This window comes from Papaver somniferum, chromosome 1, assembly GCF_003573695.1.
Source record: "Papaver somniferum cultivar HN1 chromosome 1, ASM357369v1, whole genome shotgun sequence".
In the NCBI taxonomy this organism is placed as follows: Eukaryota; Viridiplantae; Streptophyta; class Magnoliopsida; order Ranunculales; family Papaveraceae; genus Papaver; species Papaver somniferum.
Genome location: NC_039358.1, coordinates 123,208,938 through 123,231,261, shown reverse-complemented (window position 1 = coordinate 123,231,261; position 22,324 = coordinate 123,208,938).

Here is a 22,324-nt window from a genome sequence, read left to right as displayed (position 1 = left end):
TCCTGGTATGCAAAATATGGTGATTCATAATTCAATGTCTAATAAAAAGGGTAATATTTGTTATTTTGGAATAAACATTTACCTACTTCTTCTGTGCTATCAATGTCAAGCCAGATGATAACAGTAAGTATTGGGGGTACTCCTGTTTCTGGTATTCATGCTCATGTTGGAGTGGTGCAAAGAAGATTCTTATGGTTTGATATGGAGTTAGTTAGTGAATTAAAACAACCCTGGCTTGCAATTGGTGATTTTAATGTTATTACATCTGTTGAAGAAAAAGTTGGAGGTAGAGCTGCTAACACAAGAACAATGCTTGAGTTTACTTCATGTCTAGATAACTGTGAACTGCAGCAAGCTCCCAAAACTGGTCTTCAACACTCTTAGTCCAACTGTCAACATGGCACAAGCAGGATATTATATAATTTAGATAGAGTTGTTTTTAATAATCCGTGGCTTCAAAAATATGAAGGACAGGGATACAAAGTTGGTCTAAGAATTGCTTCAGACCATTATCCTCTCTTGGGTGGCTATGTAAGCATTCCTAAACCAAAAAATGTACCACCGAAATTTCAGAAGATTTGATTTGACCATCCTGGTTTCATGGAGGTAGTGAATAAATGTTGGTATGAAGAAGTAGTGGGTGACCCTGCTTTTGTGTTTCAGAGTAAATTAAAAAAGCTCAATAAGGTATTGGTTGACTGGAATTGGAATGTTAATGTAAAAATTAAAGAGGTAGAAAAAAGAGTTCAGGAAGCTATGAATTTATCTGATCATAATCCTTTTGATAATAAATTATTAGACAGATTGGTGGAAGTATAAAATGATCTTAATTCCAAGGAAGTGCAGCTTAGTACAATGATGAAAATGAAGGTTAGAATCAAATAGGTCAAGGAGGGATCTACAAATATAAGCTTTTTCCATACTAATCTTAAAATTAGGCAATCCAGAAACTTCATTGGAGGATAGCAATAATGAAATTATTACAGATCAAGGTAAAATTGCAGAAGTTCTCATTAATCATTTTGAGCAGAAATTCAAATTTAGTGAAGTTGATGTAACAGATTCATTGTTTGATGTGATACCAAAAGTGATAACTGAAGATGACCAAACAATATTAGATGTTATTCCATCAGATGAGGAAATTAAGCAAACTCTTTTTGAAATGGATCCTGACAGCTCTCCAGGTCCAGATGGATTCTTTGGCAGTTTTTATAAAGCTTGTTGGCAAATAATTCAATGTGATGTGGTGAATGCAATGCAATTTTGTTGGAGAAGAAGATTCATCCCAAAAGGCTTGAACTCTAATTTTCTTGTCTTACTTCCAAAGGTTGAAGGTGCAAGATCTCCTCATCAATTCAGACCAATTGGTCTCAGCAATGTGAGTTTTAAAATCTTCACTAAGATCATTACATCAAGAATGTCTAATCTTATACATAAGCTTATCTCTCCCCGATAAGCAGCTTACATCAAAGGAAGAAGCATTCAATATCAAATTGTTCTTGCTTCTGAGATGGTAAATGAAATGTAGAAGAAAAGAAGAGGTGGTAATATTGGACTTAAACTGGATATATCTCAGGCTTATGACTCTGTTAGCTGGAATTTCTTATGTCAAGTTTTGAAAAAATATGGATTCTCAGATTCTTGGTGTAAGTGGCTATGTATCTTATTTGAATCTGCTAAAATATTTATAATAATTAATGGAGGGTCTAATGGTTTCTTTTCAGTGGGTAGGGGGTGACCCCCTATATCCAACTCTTTTTGTGCTCATGCAGGATGTTCTTAGTAGAAATATATCAAAAATAGTGGTTGAAGGCAAGATATCTCCAATGGTGGTTAGAAATGGAATTCATCCCACTCATATGTTCTTTGCAGATGATGTGTTTATTTTTTTGCAATGATGCAAAGAAGAGTATTGAGAACTTAATGAAGCTTTTGGAGAATTACCAGCACAACTCAGGACAAATGATAAATTAAAGTAAAAGCAAACTCTTTATTGATGGAACAACTGAAGCAAGAAAGATGCAAATTAAATATTTGGTCCAAATGGAACTGAGTACCTTACCTGACAGTACTTGGGTGTCATTTTACATGCAGGGAGGTTTAAAATCTCAACTGTGAGGCCAATGGTAGAACTAATGCAAAAGAAACTTGCTACTTGGAAAGGGAAATTGCTATCCTTTCATGTAAGATTAGTACCAATAAAGTCAGTGCTTTGCAGTGTGCCAATTTACAACATGTCAGTATACAAGTGGCCTGCCTCTGTAATAAAGACTTTTGAAAGAATCATGTTAGAGCATAGTTCGGTTGAAGCCACCAAGCGTTGGTATGTCATGTTTGGTTGTCATATTTTAGTGAATCAAAACTCAATTAAAGAGTCGCTTGATTATGTACTAGAGACAACTTCGTATAGGTTAGGCTAGAAAGATTAGGATTATGAGACATACAAGTATTACTTGAAGAATGTGAGGAAGTAACAAGCTACAACGACAACATCATCCTTCCTCTTGAGGTTAGTAATATTTTGACTTGAATTGTTCATTCCCAACATATCTTTCAAGTCGTGCTATATTGAAAACATAAATGCGAAGCTATGAATGATTATACTATAGTAGTAGGACATAGTGTTAAGGAATTAGAATACGAAGTATAACGCTTATCTTTTGAACTTCGTATATAAGACATCGACATAATCATATGAATGTTATTGTGATTATGTGTATAGGTAAATGTGAAGATTTCATCCTAGGAAACCATGTTTACATTCATTTAAAGGAACTACATTCATGAACTTGTTTTATGAATCGAAAGGGAAATCACCATTGAAAAGGCGAGGGTACCCAAATATACCTCAAGCTAAAACTTTTCGTACCTATAAGTCCTTTCTCCGAAAGTGATTGTCTATGGACCGAGTCGAGACAATGCAACTAATAGGTTCACACTTCGTGTGATCGTCTATGGATACGAGATCCAGAAAATACAACAACGAAGTATGTTTACTTGATAAAAAGGTTCGGACTTAACCAAACTCATTAGGATTGCTTATCAAGTAAATAGGAATTAACGTTTGTGTAATTTACTTTAATTATAATAAAACAATTATAATGAGGAAATATAAAGTAAATGACACATCAAGATTTTGTTAACGAGGAAACCGCAAATGTAGAAAAACCCCGGGGCCTTGTCCAGAATTGAATACTTTAATTATAACGTCTGGTCGCACCATGCCAAGCCATCCAAACCCTTGGACCCACTATGCAAAGCCATCCGCACCATTCTGCCTTGGCCCCACTATGCCAAGCCGTTCACACCATTCTGCCTTGGCCCCACCATGCCAAGCCGTCCAAACCCTTGGCCCCACTATGCCAAGCCGTTCACGCCATTTTCCTTGGTACAAAATCCTAGTTTTGGCCACGCCAAGTCATGCCATGCCACATGTGCTAATGGCATGCCAATCACCTTGTCGCGCCATACCATGCCAGCCTTCCCTATGCGGCTACCAAAACGAAGGCGTGCGACGATCAACGACCACCCTTCAATCCTAGATGCAAATCCTAGACGTCCAAGGTCGCCAGACAACGCATGGTAACCTTTGGCCCAAAACCGCGCCAAGGCATGCTATGCCACATGTGCCAATGGCATGCCAACCACCTTGCCGCGCCATACCATACCGGCCTTCCTTATGCGGCTACCAAAACGAAGGCGTTGATAGACACATTTTTGTGTCTAATTTGTCCCAATTGTATATATTGTTAGTGCTCGATTTTGTACTTATTTGGTTATTTTATGTCTTTGTAGGTGTTTTTGGAGAAATAAGCTTTTGCGGCGAAATTGGCTCAAAATGTGGCATTTGAACCTCCGTAGATAACGTACCAGAAGCACCCCAGAAGTATGCCAGAGACACCCCAGAAATACCCCGGAGGAACCCCGAAAAAGTGTTGAAAACATCCCAGAAAAATTACTAAAGGCACCCAAGGGACAAGTGTTATGCGGACCCTGGATAAGGGGTAACCTAATTACTAGGGGGAGGTCACCTTCACCTTTTGAATTTTGAAATTGGCGGGAAAAGAGAAACATCTCTGGAAGATTTGTTGTGCGTGATTTGGAGGAGTTTGAGGTCGACTAAACCTCTGATTTTCATAGGATAGACTCCTTATGGGTCTAGGAATCTAATATGGGTGTTGGAAACGATTAACTTGGGCTCAATCGACGGGTTTTTACCTCAACAACAAAATATGGAAAGTCACGTGTGTGACTTGTTTTAGGAAATTCTAGAGATACTAAAGAGATATAAATCTTCCCAAAGATTCATATATATCTAAGGAAGAGTTTAGAATCAAAAAGAAAGCTCAGAAACGCGTAGAAACTCTAAAACACGAAATTGCCGCAACTTTGCCGTGAAGAGAAAGGAAGAGATTTTGGAAGATTCTGGAGAGATTTAATCGGTCATTTTGATATAAATGGGTTGGTTGGGTCATATAGAAGAGAGGTCGAAAGTTTGGGAACCTTAGGAGAGACATAGAAGAAGAAATCAGAGTTTGATCAAAATATTTTTCTGCTGCTGCTGCTGTTGAAGAACACGAAGAACAGACCCTCACTGACAGTCGTTCTTCAACAGTGACTACGACCAGCGGCTGACGGTCTTAAAACAACAGCGTAGCAACACTTTTAATTTATCGTTCTTCTGTGACCCTTTCTGGCAGTCTTAAACTCACTGCTTTAGCACTATTTCATCTTTTAATCAACTTTTGGGCTATAAACATGTATTTTGAGCAATTGATTAATATGAGGAGCTAAACCCAAACACTGGGATGACGGAGGAAGCCCTATTTCACGCATGTGGTAATTCTAATAATTCTTTTATGATTATTTGCATTGATTTTTAATCGATTTATGATTTTTATTGAATGGGTGTGATTTCATTTGATGGTGTATGCTTGGTCTATGTATTTTTGATACATCATGCTTTTGATTTACAATCATTGCTTTTCAAAAATCTACTTTTTGGCAAAGAATAAGAGTCCATATTTTTAATATTTGATCTATAATTGATTGGAATTATTATTTGAATCACATGAATGGAATTTGGTGGAATCCTGAGTCTCAGTCTCTCTCGACATTGTGACAAACCTTTTGTATATATATTTTCTATTTTTATTTTAAGTCTAGAACCCAATCTTATCAAGTCCGAGTTGAACGAACTTTACTACCACTTGCAAAACTACATCAATTTTTGGCGCCGCCGACGCGGATTTGTATTAGGTTTTAGGTTTATTTTATTTCTTTTAGAATTTTTGTTCTCCTTTACGACTTTGGTATTTTTTGATTCTTTTCAGATTTCGAGCGAAGCTACAAGGAAAGAAAAAGTGTTATAAAAGGAAAGCATCGCCAAAGATGGAAAGCAAAGAGGAATCCGAAAGGAGTGAAGAAGAAGATTTTGTATATAGTTATTTTGGTTTATTTTTAGAAACTGTAAATAGGGTTTTATTTTTTGTAATTTTTCTTTTTATTTTTGGACACTTTTTGGACTTTATTTCTGGACTGGGACATTATTATTTTTAAACCCTACGGAAGGGTTGGTTTAAATAAAAACTGTGTGCAGAGAAGGACGGTGATTACGATATCGCCTCGGCCGCTCGGGTTCGTACATGACATAGGAGTCGTGGCCCGAGTCAACTTCAGCGGTTCTTCGCCCGTCTGGTACGGGAGGTAATTTTTTCGAAACACCCGCGAATCCCCTGTCAGCGGGTTTACTGTATTCCTTCGTTTGCATATATGCCGAGGACTTGAAAACGACTGCTTTAATTTCCTAGTAATGGGCAAGGACTGGCCATACAAGATAAGGGTTCGGATTTCATCGCCGTTCTCTTCTTGCCCGCCTTAGGAAAACGAAACCAAACGCGAACCTAAGCCTAAAATTTTGACTAGAACGAGACCGATAGGGTAACGAGCTTAATAGGAAAGTCGTTCGAAAAATATTGGTTACTCTTTTGAGCATACTTCAAAGTTCATGATGGTTTCTGTGAGTTGAATGCGTGACTGCGCCGCCTTGTAACCGGTGAGGCCTTGGGTATCAAAGCTCCACTGAGCTTCCCTCGCCTCGATTCAACTTACTTTGACTCGGGTTGATTTTAGAGGGGTTTGCTCAGATTGTAACGAGTTCCTTTTCGAAAGAATAGAAGCTGGTCTAGAAACAATCTAAGTGGAACCATCATGCTTTTTGTTTGCTAGAAAATTAGGTTTGATTTGGTTGAGTCAGCCTTGTTTTGTGATTGCATAGAATCCCAAATATCCCGATAGTGCCAGCAATGGCAACTTTGAAAGCTTTGTTGAACCCAACTAGGACTACTCGTCCTTCTTGTATCAGGTTAGCCGAAACTGAAGCAAATTATGAACTTAGGCATGGGACCCTACAGATGCTCCCAATCTTTTTAGGAAAAGAAAATGAAAATCCATACTTCCATGTTAGGGATTTTGAGGAAATTTGTAGTACCCTAAATATTAGAGACCTTGATGATGATGCTTTGAAACTTAGGTTATTTCCTTTTTCCCTGAAAGATAAAGCCAAATCGTGGCTATATAGTTTGGCTTCCGGTTTAATAGAAACATATGAACAACTTACATCTGCCTTTTTGAACAAGTTTTTCCCTAGGCACAAAACATCGTCTATTAGGACGCAAATCTGCACATTTTCTCAGCAGGAGGGAGAGTCTTTGTATAGGTATTTGGAAAGGTTAAATGACTTATTAGCCCAATGTCCTCATCATGGTTTAGAAAAGGTTAGGCTAGTTCAAATCCTTTATGAGGGTTTAGATTATTCGACAACAACCATGGTTGAGTCTCTATGCACTGGTGGTTTTGAAAACCAAACTGTTGATGCGGCGATGGAATTTTTGAATGAAATCGCCGAAAAGACCCAGCAATGGGAATATAGTAAGGAACCCAAGAAAACAATTCTTCTAGGTAGAGGAAACATTAATAGGGTAGAAGGAGGCTATGAATCAGATGCCAAAATTGCTGATATAGCAAAAAGGTTAGAAGCCTTAGAATTGGGTCATACTAGTGGTAGAATAGAGCCTTTTTAGGAAGGCCAGAATAATGAAGAGCAAGCCAATGCTCTCTATCATAACACTAGGTTTGATAACCGTCAGAAGTTTGACCCATATTCAGAAACCTATAGTCCTGGTTGGAGAAACCATCCGAACCTTTCATGGTCTAAGGGCCAGAGTCTAGGTCAGTTTAGTAATTCTAATGCTCCCCCAGATTTTGGTTACACTAAGAATTCATCAGGCCCAGAAAATAAAACGACTAGCTTAGAGGAATCTATTAAGATGTTAGCAAAAACTCAGGATATGTTAGCACAAAGCCAAATTAGTTTTCAGCAGGAAACCAAGCAGAACTTTCAAACTAATGCTCAGAGCCTTGCTAAGCTGGAACTTAAAGTCTGCCAAATATCTAAGACCTTAAGTGAGAGAGATAACGGAAGGCTCCATAGTTAGACTACCCCCAACCCTAGAGGAGTTCATGAAGTAGGTGCAAAACCATTTAATCAAGTGAATTCTGTCACAACCCTTAGGAGTGGTAAAACGGTAGACAGTAGGGTAGCCAAGCCTAATAGTGGACATACTGTAGATCCACCTTCTAGTTCCCAAGATGAGCCCCAGAAGGAGCCACTAACTGAAGAAACCGATAAAATTTCTAGTGATGCCAATGTGGTTCCCGATAGGTCTCATTTTGTACCAAAGCCCCATATCCACAGTTGTTAGCTCCAACAAAGAGAGAGTTGACTTTCAACGAAATACTAGAGATATTTAAGCAGGTAAACATTAACATCCCTTTATTAGAAGCAATTAGGCAAATGCCTGCTTATGCCAAGTTCCTTAAGGACTTTTGTACACGAAAGCGTAAGCTTAATGTCCATAAGAAAGCCTTTTTAGCTGGTCAGGTAAGTTCAATCCTTCTGAACCAAACAACCCCTAAGTATAAAGATCCTGGATGCCCCACCATATCTTGTGTGATCGGTAATTATTCAGTAGATAAGGCATTGCTTGACTTAGGAGCTAGTGTGAACTAACTCCCTTATCATGTATACAACCAGCTAGGTCTTGGAAAGTTGAAACCGACTAAAATGACATTGCAATTAGCTGATAGGTATGTCAAAGTACCTCATGGTGTCATAGAGGATGTTCTTATTGAGGTTGATAAATTTATTTATCCAGTGGATTTCGTTGTTCTAGATACTCAGCCTGCTTAGGATCCTAGTGCTCAAATACCGGTGATTTTAGGTCGCCCATTTTTAGCCACAGCTAACGCTTTCATCAACTATAGGACCGGACTTATGAACCTATCCTTTGGTAATATGACCACTGAACTAAATGTCTTTAATGTTAATAGACAACCTTCTGATGATTTAGAAGAAGTGAATATGATTAGCACTTTAGTTCAGGATCTAACTCAGGATAATTGGGACGACACTTTATTTGGTGATTCCTTAGATGAACTTGATGAGGAAATTCTCTTAAGTCAGTTAGGTGACCAAACTTTTGAACTAGAAGAAGCTCTTGAGTATTTTAAAGACTCTGAGGATCCAGAAATTCAAGAAATAGTTAGAGGTTTGTCCGAGAATACTGACTACCCTAAGTTTGGGGGTAGTAATGGTCAATTATCTCCATTAGAAGTCCCTAACTTGGGATTCGAGCCTAGTGCACCTGAGGTATTACTTGAGTCACTTCCGACTCTGCAACCGGATCCTTCTGATATTGTCCAGGAGGAAATTCTAAAGACTTGTTCGAATGAGTCAATTTGTCAAGACACTCATATGAAGCCCAAATGGGCACAACAGAAAAACCCAGTTGTCTTGCAGGAAACCTTGGATGAGGATGTGCTATGTCTGTTCATTTTTCTGATTTGGTGCAGTTGTCTGATAATTGTGGCAATTTTATTTGCTTTTGTTGACCCACAGTTGTTTCGACTATTGATATATGATTTGAAAAGTAATTAGCCATTTTGTGGTATTTGACGTCTCGCTGAAGACTTTAAATTTAGCACTTTTTGGGAGGTAACCCAATCTCATGCAACATGGTAATATATTTCCTTATCTCTTTTGCTTCAAATGGTAACAATTTCTCCTTGTTCATTCTTTTAATTTTATCTTTAGAACATTGAGGATAATGTTAGATTTAAGTTTGGGGGTATGGGAGAAACTTTTTAGTTGTTGTATGAATAAATAAACTCCAGAGCTTAGAAATTTATGCCTATTGAGGATTGCACTAACTAATCTAAGTGGATGGAAGCATTTTGATCGTAGGAGTTGAGGAACCAATCTGATTAGATGGAAACATCTAGAAGAGTCTATTCATAAAAGCACAGAGCTCAGGTGTTAGAAATAACATGGTAGTTTCGCCATATCTCGTTGAGTCCTTTTCACTTCTATTTTTATTTTGTTTTGTTTTTAAACTATGTTTATCTAAGTGATTAGGTGGGGCCCACTATTCAAGGTGTTACCAATGCTAGGGTGAATTAGAGTGATTGAGATACCATGAAAAAAAAAAAAATTGAGACCAGACCATTTGACCAAAAGGAATAAATTCAATAAAGTCGACCACTGGTACCCTTGTATATGCCAGTTGTGTTGACCTAGAGTTAGGTTGTCGACCACTGGTTCCCTTGTATGTGCCAGAGTGTTGATATTAGTCAGACTAGTATCTCAATCCATTAGGATAGGTTCATTTTGGCGGAGGCCTTCAGACAGATATGGGAAACGCCGTTCACTTAGTAAACATCAAAACCATCTATGTTTTTCTATATCCATATCTTAATCTATCCATGTGATTGGTTTGACTCCGAATATTGATGTCCATAGTGCAACTATCTGAGTAGAGCTCTGTCACTTTATATGAATTTTAATATGCTTGAGTGCAAACTCGTGTACAACAATTGGAATTTCGCATCAGGGTACTTCCTCCTGTAGTTAATAAGTATGCCAACCAAGGAGATTCTTTAGTGCCTTCCAAGGTTCTGTGTAGATAGCTAAGGTCTGGAGTACAGGTTTTGTGGGTATATCTCTTGTAAGCCCTCCGGAGACAACACTCCGCCACTAGGGACACTTAGGGGTTTAAAGGCTTATTGCATACGCTAAATGCAATCGACGATGCCTGCGACAGTGAGTTAGGATTTTGTTTTCTATTTTAGTTTTGCTCGAGGACTAGCAAATAATAAGTTTGGGGGTATTTGATAGACACATTTTTGTATCTAATTTGTTCCAATTGTATATATTGTTAGTGCTCGATTTTGTACTTATTTGGTTATTTTATGTCTTTGTAGGTGTTTTTGGAGAAATAAGCTTTTGCGGCGAAATTGGCTCAAAATGTGGCATTTGAACCTCCGTAGATAACGTACCAGAAGCACCCCAGAAGTATGCCAGAGACACCCCAGAAATACCCCGGAGGAACCCCGAAAAAGTGTTGAAAACATCCCAGAAAAATTACTAAAGGCACCCAAGGGACAAGTGTTATGCGGACCCCGGCACCCTGGATAAGGGGTAACCTAATTACTAGGGGGAGGTCACCTTCACCTTTTGAATTTTGAAATTGGCGGGAAAAGAGAAACATCTCTGGCAGATTTGTTGTGCGTGATTTGGAGGAGTTTGAGGTCGACTAAACCTCTGATTTTCATAGGATAGACTCCTTATGGGTCTAGGAATCTAATATGGGTGTTGGAAACGATTAACTTGGGCTCAATCGACGGGTTTTTACCTCAACAGAAAAATATGGAAAGTCACGTGTGTGACTTGTTTTAGGAAATTCTAGAGAGACTAAAGAGCTATAAACCTTCCCAAAGATTCATATATATCTAAGGAAGAGTTTAGAATCAAAAGGAAAGCTCAGAAACGCGTAGAAACTCTAAAACACGAAATTGCCACAACTTTGCCGTGAAGAGAAATGAAGAGATTTTGGAAGATTCTGGAGAGATTTAATCGGTCTTTTTGATATAAATAGATTGGTTGGGTCATATAGAAGAGATGTCGAAAGTTTGGGAACCTTAGGAGAGCCATAGAAGAAGAAATCAGAGTTTGATCAAAATATTTTTCTGCTGCTACTGCTGCTGAAGAACACGAAGAACAGACCCTCACTGACAGTCGTTCTTCAACAGTGACTACGACCAGCGGCTGACGGTCTTAAAACAACAGCGTAGCAGCACTTTTAATTTATCGTTCTTCTGTGACCCTTTCTGGCAGTCTTAAACTCACTGCTTTAGCACTATTTCATCTTTTAATCAACTTTTGGGCTATAAACATGTATTTTGAGCAATTGATTAATATGAGGAGCTAAACCCAAACACTGGGATGACGTAGGAAGCCCTATTTCACGCATGTGGTAATTCTAATAATTCTTTTATGACTATTTGCATTGATTTTTAATCGATTTATGATTTTTATTGAATGAGTGTGATTTCGTTTGATGGTGTATGCTTGGTCTATGTATTTTTGATACATCATGCTTTTGATTTACATTCATTGCTTTTCAAAAATCTACTTTTTGGCAAAGAATAAGAGTCCATATTTTTAATATTTGATCTATAATTGATTGGAATTATTATTTGAATCACATGAATGGAATTTGGTGGAATCCTGAGTCTCAGTCTCTCTCGACATTGTGACAAACCTTTTGTATATATAGTTTCTATTTTTATTTTAAGTCTAGAACCCAATGTTATCAAGTCCGAGTTGAACGAACTTTACTACCACTTGCAAAACTACATCAGGCGTGCAACGATCAACGACCACCCTTCAATCCTAGATGCAAATACTAGTCGTCCAAGGTCGCCAGACAACGCATGGTAACCTTTGGCCCAAAACCCTAGTTTTGGCGACGCCAAACCGCACCAAGGCATGCCATGCCACATGTGCTAATGGAATGCCAACCACCTTGCCGCGCCATACCATGCTAGCCTTCCCTATGCGGCTTCCAAAACGAAGCCATTCGATGATCAACGGCCACCCTTCAATCCTAGATGCAAATCCTAGCCGTCCATGGTTGCCAAACAACACACGATAACCTTTGGCCCCAAACCCTAGTTTTGGCCACGCCAAACCGTGCCAAGGCATGCCATGCCACATGTTCCAATGGCATGCCAACCACCTTGCCGCGCCACGCCGTATCGGCCTTCCCTATGCGGATGCCAAAACGAAGGCCTGCAACGATCAACGACCACTTTTTCATCTAAGATGCAGATCTTAGCCGTCCAAGGTTACCAGCTAACGCATGGTAACTTTTGGCCCTAGTTTGGCCGCGCCTAAACAAAGCCAAAACCCTAATTTTTGGCCGCGCCTAAACCAGGCCATATTAAAGCCATACCTAGCATCCTTTCATGCCACTGGCTACCAAACGAAGGGTTGTGATAATCAACGACTTCCTTTCCTCTTAAGATGCAAAATCTCGTACCTTCGAAGGTCACCGAGCCGACAAGTCTCCCAAGCTCGACTTGCCAGACGAAAACAACATGCTACATGTTTTCCATGAAAACACTCGAGACATCAACGCATGTCACAAACTGGGGGATGCTCATTGGGTATTGGTTTGGCGGTTTACAGCGTGCGACGTACATTACGCCAGTTATAAGAAAGTATCATAAGGATGAGGCGGTTAGTAAATACAGGGAATAATGGTGAAACGCTTTATTTTATGGAACATCAATTCCAGGTGTTACCGGTTACCACCTCCTCCCATTTACTCACCCGTTTTCCATTTCTTAATGAGACCAGAGTACGTTTCACTTCGACTTGTATAAATAGGCATTACCTATTTCCACCGAACAACAAGTTCAGGTCAGGAGCATACAACACTCAGAAAAATTTTGCTAGCTTTCCATCTGTTATCTTCTCACTTTCTGATACAAGTCGTAGAAAACAACTACTCTTCCAGAATCAACTATTCTGGTCTCAACACTTTCTTTGCTTCCCTCCCCAAAACCAACCCTTCTCCTTCACTTTGTGACCGAAACAAGTCTGGAACGTCCATTTCTTGGTTTAGGCCGGATTTGTACAGATTGATATCTCGAATCAAAAGTACTCCCTTGTAGTACATTGTTTAGGGTTTAAATTCGTTTCTCACCCACACAGCCGAAATTACCAAAATCTGCAGAAACCGTTTTCACCCTCAAACAATTGGCGACCACAGTGGGAGGTCAATCTCTCGGTTCCAATACCAATTTCAGAATACGTTTCTCTAACTTAGGAAGATGGTCGGTTTTAGGGCTGAACCCGTGTCCTCAAGTTCCACTCAGGCGAACGACAATGTTTCCTCCCCCAACACAATGCCCAACAACGCAATCGACGAAGGAATACCCAGGCTGATTGACTTGGCGCGGATTCAGGAGATCCACACCAAGAACATGGGTCTGATGAAAGATGCGATTAACATCATACTGGACTTCCTCATCAACTTAACGGCATAGTTGAATGATTCACTTGCCCCGGAAGCTCCAGGACTGGGGACTAACATCCCAAACGATCACTCCCAAGTCAACAGCTTCGCTACTAATCAGAAACCAGTAGGCCAGGAGCGGCCTCACTGGTGGAAAATATATGTGAACTCTTACATCTTTCAAAAGATCAACGGATGAAGACGTTCACCGCCATCAATTGAATAGCGCTAAATGCGTCCTTGATTACTTCACGCTTGGAAACATCAATAACGCCAGAGATTTCCATCAACAATATCACGTTTACCGACGACGACATGATGGCGGAGAAAGGGCATAACCGGGCCCTACACGTCACGTCCCGTATCAAGGACGTGGAATTCAAAAGGGCTCTCATCGACACGGGAGCATCCTCCAACGTCGTTACCCTCAGGTCGCTCAGAACGGCCAGGGTACGGCCGAACGAAGTCGTGCGACAGTCCACTACAATGACCGATTTCGAAGGCAACCAAACCAACACGTATGGGTACGTCAACCTGAATCTATCAGTAGGACCCGCCTAGTCAAAAGTAAGGTTCGAGGTAATCGAAAAGGAACCAGATTACCACATGATACTGGGAAGACCATGGATCCGCGACAACAGAATCCTTCCTTCGACGTATCACCAGTGCGTGAAAACCATGTTAAACGGAGAAGTCATTCGCATCGCTGCATCATTATCTCCCTATGCGCCAATCTGTGGCATGGAGATTTTTGAGCGAAGAAAGGGCCCACAGGCCACAACCAACAAGGCTCACTACAATCCATTTCCAAAGTGGACATCCATTGAAGAAATCGATGGTCTTGCACCGCTTCACGGAGAAACCCGGTCTCACATCACCCTTTCGAAAGAAAGACACGCCAGTCTCCATCCGCCAAACCGGAGTTCGGCTTGCACCCATACCAAGCGAGGACGGGATTTTATCATGGGTCATGATGAAAAAGGGAAAACCATATACCAGCGCCGCTATTAGCAATTAACAGTAGAGACTACCACACAGTCTCTCCGCCCAATGGAACACAAATGTAGTAACGAGCCGCATGAGGAAGTACCTGATGCACCACGACAGCTACAAGACGGGACCAACTCTACCATGGACGAGCTTGAGGTTGTTAATGTCGGAAGTGAAGAATCTCCGCAACCCATCTCGATCAGCTCGACTCTGTGCGCGGAAGAACGCGTAAAGCTGGTAGACCTTCTCAAGGAATATCAAGACATACGAGGAAATGCCTGGCTTGAACGAGAAGCTGGTCACTCATCATTTACACGTGATACCCAGATCCAAACCGGTAAAGCAAACCCCGAGACAATTCCGGCACGATGTGGAAGAACAGATTAAGGTAGAGACTCAAAATCTACTAGCGGCTGGTTTCATCAAACCAATTCACCACCCTACTTGGTTGGCCAACGTAGTTCCGGTAAAAAAGAAGAATGGCCAGGTTAGGTGCTGTGTCGATTTTAGATATTTGAACAAATGTTGCCCTAAAGATGACTTCCCGCTCCCCAACATTGACATGCTAGTAGACGCCACCAGTGGACATGGTATATTCTCTTTCCTGGATGGATACAACGGCTACAACCAAATAAAGATGTACGAACACGACGCAAGTAAGACGGCTTTTCGAACTCCTCTTGGAAACTTTTATTACACTGTGATGCCCTTTGGTTTGAAAAACGCTGGCGCCACATACCAACGCGCCAGGACCACCATTTTTCACGATATGATGCACAAGCAAGTCGAAGATTATGTAGATGACATAGTGGTCAAGTCAAAAACTCGAGCAGCCCATGCAGGAATTCTGCGGCAGGTGTTTGAAAGATGTCACGAGTACAAACTGAAGATGAATCCATTAAAGTGTGCTTTTGGTGTCTCTTCGGGAAAGTTCCTAGGTTTCCAGGTGACTGCCGCGGGAATTAAAGTTGACCCAGTCAAAACACAAGCCATCTTCGGGATGCCACCACCGCGGACCGTGAAATAACTTCAGAGTTTCATGGGTAAAATAAATTATATTCGCCGTTTCATACCAGGATTGGCTCAACTTGTTGCTTCGTTTACTCCCTTACTGAAGAAAGGAGCAAGCTTCGTCTGGACCATAATACAACAGGAAGCGTTCCGGAAGATTCAGCAAACATTATCTTCCCCAACCGTCATGAAATCTCCCATACAAGGAAGACCGCTACACCTCTACACTGGTTTTAGTGGCATTGCTGTCGGAGCTCTCCTCGCCCAAGAAGATGACGAAGGGATTGAACATCCTATCTACTACTTCAGTCGAACTTTAAGAGATGCCGAACTCAGATATCCCAAAGCAGAAAAGGCATGCTTAGCTTTGATCCACTCCATCCAGAAATTCAGGCATTACCTACTTTCCAATAAAGTAGTGCTGATATCTAAGTCCGATCCTGTGAAGTTCCTCCTCTCAAAACCGGCCCTGATAGGAAGACCGGACAAATGGCTCCTCCAAATGTCAGAGTTCGACATAACATGCACTTTCCCGAGAGCCATCAAAGGGAAAACAATTGCGGATTTGCTGGCAGCGTTTCCGGGAGAGAACACCATGATACTACACGAGGACCTCCCTAGAGACTTTCCGGAAATCTCTTTCATCCAAGAAGAAACATGGCTACTATTCTTCGACGGCTCCGCTACTCCTAACAACGGTACTGGAGGAGCAGGTGTGGTTCTAGTATCCCTAGACGGTGAAGTATTCTCGCACTCCTTCAAGCTAGACTTCCCCTGCACCAATAATTCAGCAGAATATGAAGCCTTTCTCATCGTACTGTCCTTGGATAAACGAGCTGGAGCCACACGTCTGGAAATAAGAGGGGATTATAAATTACTTGTCAACCATATGAACGAAGTATACGCACTGAAGAAAGTAACCTTGGCCCCATACAGAGCCGAGGCACAAAAACTGCTAAACTACTTCGCCGACGCGACCATAACGCATATTGGGCGCAGCGGCAACCAACATGCTGATTGCCTAGCCACACTAGCATCAAAACTGCAATTTGAAGGTTTTGAGGAGACCCTGATAGTGAAGAGACGAGCCGTGGCTTCAACATGGCTTTCACAACCCGAAGAAGATGAAGCTGGCGACTGGAGAACACCAATTATCCAAGATCTTAACATCTCGCTTTTCCAGGGAAAGGTCAGTCTCAAAACCTTACAAAATTTCTTCATGCTCCAAGGGGTGCTATATCATCGAAATCCAGACGGTTCCTTGTCAAGATGTCTTGGAGAGGGAGAAGCACAACAACAACTCAACCGCGTCCATGATGAAATCTGTGGGAAAACATTAATGGTAACACTATATCGCCGTTTGCAACGCCTTGGTTATTACTGGCCAGAAATGGAGGCTCAATCTCGGTTACTTCAAAAAACCTGTTCCAATTGTCAAGCGACGCCGCATCAATTAGAAGTTTTCAATATTGGTCACGCTGGGGACTGACAGGAGCCATACATCAGTTACCTTCACGATGACATACTACCCACCAATAAGAAGGATGCATCCAAGATAAAACAAAGGTCCGAGAGATTCGTATTCCACGAAGGAATCTTATATCGTAAAAGCTTTGGAGGAAGTTTGCTACGATGTTTGAACGAAGCAGAAATACCAATCATGCTGAAAGAGATGCACGAAGGCGAACATCAAGGAAAGCAGAAATTATTTCTTCAGATACACGAGAAATACTACTGGCCAACCATGGAAGATGATGCGGCTGTTTTCGTCCAGAGATGCAAAAAATGCCAAATTCACGGAAACATTATCCATGTACCGTCGACTCCCCTGCATTCAATAAGCAGTCTGTGGCCCTTTCACAACTGGGGACTCGACATCATTGGAAAGATCAATCCGCCATCCTCAAAGAATCACGAGTACATAATAACAACAACCGAATATTTCACCAAATGGGTCGAAGCCATGCCTTTACGAGGGACAAATGGAACCGCAATCACGACATTCATTAAGGAGTACATTATTTGCCGATTTGGCGTGCCTAAACACATCATCACCGATAACGGCACTCCTTTTGCAAACAAGAAAGTACGGGAGCTACTCGAAGAATACAGAATTAAGCAAGTCTTCTCCACCGTGTACTACCCCCAAGGGAACGGACAGGCTGAAAGCACCAACAAAACTATGATCCGAATCCTCAGTCGGACAATGCACGACAATCCTCAGACATGGCATGGGAAATTTCCAATGGCACTCTGGGCGTACCAGACATCACCAAGGAGTTCCATTGGCGCCTCTCCCTACTCCCTCGTCTACGCCGCAGACGCCATCCTCCCAGCAGAAGTTAAAATCCCATCGGCTAGGATTGCCGAAGCAAGCAGAGTTCGATGGAATGAAGATGAAGCATTGAGCGCCAGAGTCGCAGAATTGGACACTATAGATTCCAGAAGATCCAGGGCGTAAGTACACGCACGGGCATATAGAAATAGGGTTTCCAGAGCATATAACAAAACCGTGAAGCCTCGTGTTTTTCAAGTGGGAGATTTGGTACTAAAGACTGCCAAACACATTCAGCAAGACGCGTCTGCACCAAAATTCTACGCAAAGTGGGAAGGGCCTTATATAGTCACGAAAGCGTACAACAGTGGGTACTACAAGGTCATTAAAGAAGACGGAGGAAAAATGGAAGCAGTCATCAACGGAAAGTGGCTTAAGGCATACTACGCCTGACCGCCACCTCGCGCCCCGCCATATCACAAACACGGATAGCCAGGCATCTTTCCACTTTTCTTCCATATCTCAAATATCAAGTTTCTTTTCCTTTGTTTGATTGAAGCAAATCAATAAAATTTTCTTATTCTTTCAAAAAAAAAAAAACGATACAGAAAAAAAGAGAGCAAAACATGCTTAACCCAGAAAGAAACCAAACATCTCACAACTACATAACTCATAAAAGCCCATCCAACAGATTGAATCCCTCGAAAGCATCATCTTTAACCGGCTTTGATACCTTTCAGTCCTACTCTTCAAGTTCCAGATTGACTCTTCCACCTTCTGTGACTCCATGGACAGAGCTTTCTCCTCTTCCAGAATAGCTTTCGTAGCAGGGACCACGCCAGCAAGAATACCGGCTCTGTCGACTTTCAAAATATCAAGACGATGCCGCAACCAACTAACGTTTAACTTCAGGGATTCACAGGTAGACACCATGTTCTCCCACTTCTGAACAGTTGATTCCGAGACAACACAGATAGACATACTCTCCATTTCGGGGACCATCGGCAAGAGACAATTCACTATAGAAACTAAAGCAGACGAACAATATTGCACCACACTCCTGGTGGCGATGTGGCCACATTTCCTCCATATCTTTGTGTAAAGAGTCACGAATTCTTTCCGCACCAGAAACCCACCAACGTTCCGGTAGTTAGAGGAAAGACACCTCAGCGGGTTCCGAACGACAAACCTGCATTGGGATACTCATGACAAGAAATTCCTAAGTCGGCGTTCTCCAGATCTGCAGTGGTTGGTGGGATCGGGCTTGAAATAAAAAGGGTAACCAAATCATCCTCATCAATGATGGTGACGCACGCTCCGACAGGATATCTCTACACAGAAGAAAACTTTTGTCATTCATCGGCAAACAATGAAACACCTGTTGATCAATAAAAACATACTGGTATGATCTTCTTGATCCGAATGACCCGGATGGGGGAATTGTTGCAAGAGTCAGGCCTCACGCGTTTGACTGGAAAATCTAGCTGGCTCGAGGATGATTCACTTCTGATCGTCATGATGAAGAGAGACGGACTCAACAAGAGGAAATCTTTGTTGTAAAACGGGGAAGACGATGCAACTTCACCGGCATAAATACTGTGGAAACCCTAAAGGAAGAAAGAGAAACATAGACTGAATAAACGGAACGTGATTGCATCACGGCCGGGAAATCAGCCTCAAACGAAACCCCTCATCAAAATCCTAATGAAAGCCAGACGAGACAGGAGGGCGTGATACTTTGGCATTTCAATGAGGAAAGGACTTCTTATTTGAGTCAAGTAAGGAAAAGAGGCAATCGGGCCCGCAAAGACAAATCACCACCACGCCAAGCTGTCCGCGCACGCTTTGCTTCACCGAACCGCGTCATGCCTTGTACCACCTAGCCGCGCCAACACCAAAAACTCGCCAAGCCAGCGTCATGATGTTCCCTAACCCAGCCAAGGTGATGTATGGCCAGACTAAGCCGACAATCTTTATCTCACCACTTCACGGTCTACACCACAAATAGAATCTAGCAAGGCGGCCAAACACGAGGATCATGGACTCTCCTTACCTCTCGAAAAAGGTTAGTCGGACCTTCCTGACCATCTTTTCACGACTTGTCGTTTCGATTTTGTCGTCGCCTGTCACCATCTTATGCTTACCTCGCAACAATGCTCCTGTTCCGAGCTAAGCAGGGGACTTAATGTTGATGGTGGTTTTTTAGCTTAGGGTCAAAATCGTAAAACTGTACATCCGACATGACGTCACTATGACCATTAGAACATTTATTGAATCAATCAGCATGCCTACGTAAGAATTACCGGGGTACTGTTTTTTACATGGGTCATGTTCCACGGCAAAACCCTTAATACTGACTAACATCATCCATGCCAAACCCTAATTCTCATGCTACCGCGCCAAGGCATGCCAACCATGCCAGCCGCACCACTGTGCCAATGGCAAACCATGCCAGCCACATCTCCGCGCCAAGGCATGCCAACCATGCCATCCGCACCACTGTGCCAATGGCAAACCATGCCATCCATATCTCCGAGCCAAGGCATGCCAACCATGCCAGCCGCACCACTGTGCCAATGGCAAACCATGCCAGCCACGTCTCCGCGCCAAGGCATGCCAACCATGCCAGCCGCACCACTGTGCCAATTGCAAACCATGCCAGCCACACCAGCCGCACCACTGTGGCAATGACAAACCATGCTAGCCACGTTTACCGCGCCAAGGCATGCCGGCCGCACCATGCGCCAATGGAATGCCAAACCCTTGGCCCTTTCCATGGTGGCCGCACCATGCCAAGCCATCCAAACCCTTGGCCCCACTATGCCAAGCCATCCGCACCATTCTGCCTTGGCCCCACTATGCCAATCCATCCACATCATTCTGCCTTGGCCCCACTATGCCAAACCGTCCGCACTATTCTGCCTTGGCCCCACTATGACAAGTCGTTCGCACCATTCTGCCTTGGCCCCACCATGCCAAGTAGTCCAAACCCTTGGCCCCACTATGCCAAGCCGTCCGCGCCATTTGCCTTGTCCCAAAACCCTAGTTTTGGCCACGCCAAACCGCGCCAAGGCATGCCATGCCACATGTGCCAATGACATGCCAACACCTTGACGCGCCATACCATGTCGGCCTTCCCTATGCGGCTACCAAAACGAAGGCGTGCGACGATGAACGACACCCTTCAATCCTAGATGCAAATCCTAGCCGTCCAAGGTCGCCAGACAACGCATGGTAACCTTTAGCCCAAAACCCTAGTTTTGGCCACGCCAAGGCATGCCATGCCATATGTGCCAATGGAATGCCAACCACCTTGCCGCGCCATACCATGTCGGCCTTCCCTATGCGGCTACCAAAACGAAGGTGTGCGACGATCAACGACCACCCTTAAATCCTTGATGCAAATCCTAGCCGTCCAAGGTCGCCAGACAACGCATGGTAACCTTTGGCCCAAAACCCTAGTTTTGGCCACGCCAAACTGCACCAAGGCATGCCATGCCACATGTGCCAATGGCATGCCAACCACCTTGCCGCGCCATACCATGCCAGCCTTCCCTATGCGGATATCAAAACGAAGGCGTGCGACGATCAACGACCACCCTTCAATCGTAGATGCAAATCCTAGCCGTCCAAGGTTGCCAAACAACGCACGGTAACCTTTGGCCCCAAACCCTAGTTTTGGCCACGCCAAACCGTGCCAAGGCATGCCATGCCACATATTCCAATGGCATGCCAACCACCTTGCTACGCCACGCCATACCGGCCTTCCCTATGCAGATGCCAAAAAGAAGGCCTGCAACGATCAACGACCACCTTTTCATCTAAGATGCAGATCTTAGTCGTCCAAGGTTACCAGCTAACGCATGACAACTTTTGGCCCTAGTTTGGTCGTGCCTAAACAAATCCAAAACCCTAACTTTTGGCCGCGCCTAAACCAGGCCATATTAAAGCCATACCGAGCATGCTTTCATGCCACTGGCTACTAAACGAAGGGTTGCGATAATCAACGACTACCTTTCCTCTTAAGATGCAAAATCTCGACCGTCGAAGGTCACCGAGCCGGCAAGTCTCCCAAGTTCGACTTTCCAGACGACAAAAACATGCTACATGTTTTCCATGAAATCACTCGAGACATCAACACATGTCACAAACTGGGGGATGCTCATTGGGTATTGGTTTGGCGGTTTACAGCGTGCGGCGTACACTACGCCCGTTATAAAAAAGTATCATAAGGATGAGGCGGTTAGTAAATACAGAGAGTAATGGTGAAACGCTTTCTTTTATGGTACATCAATTCCAAGCGTTACCGGTTACCACCTCCTCCCATTTACTCACCCGTTTCCATTTCTTAATGAGACCAGAGTACGTTTCACTTCGACTTGTATAAATAGGCATTACTTATTTCCACCGAACAAAAAGTTTAGGTCAGGATCATACAACACTAAGAAAACATTTGCTAGCTTTCCATTTGTTAGCTTTCCACTTTCTGATACAAGTCGTAGAAAACAACTACTCTTCCAGAATCAACTATTCTGGTCTCAACACTTTCTTTGCTTCCCTCCCCAAAACCAACCCTTCTCCTTCACTTTGTGACCGAAGCAAGTCTGGAACGTCCATTTCTTGGTTT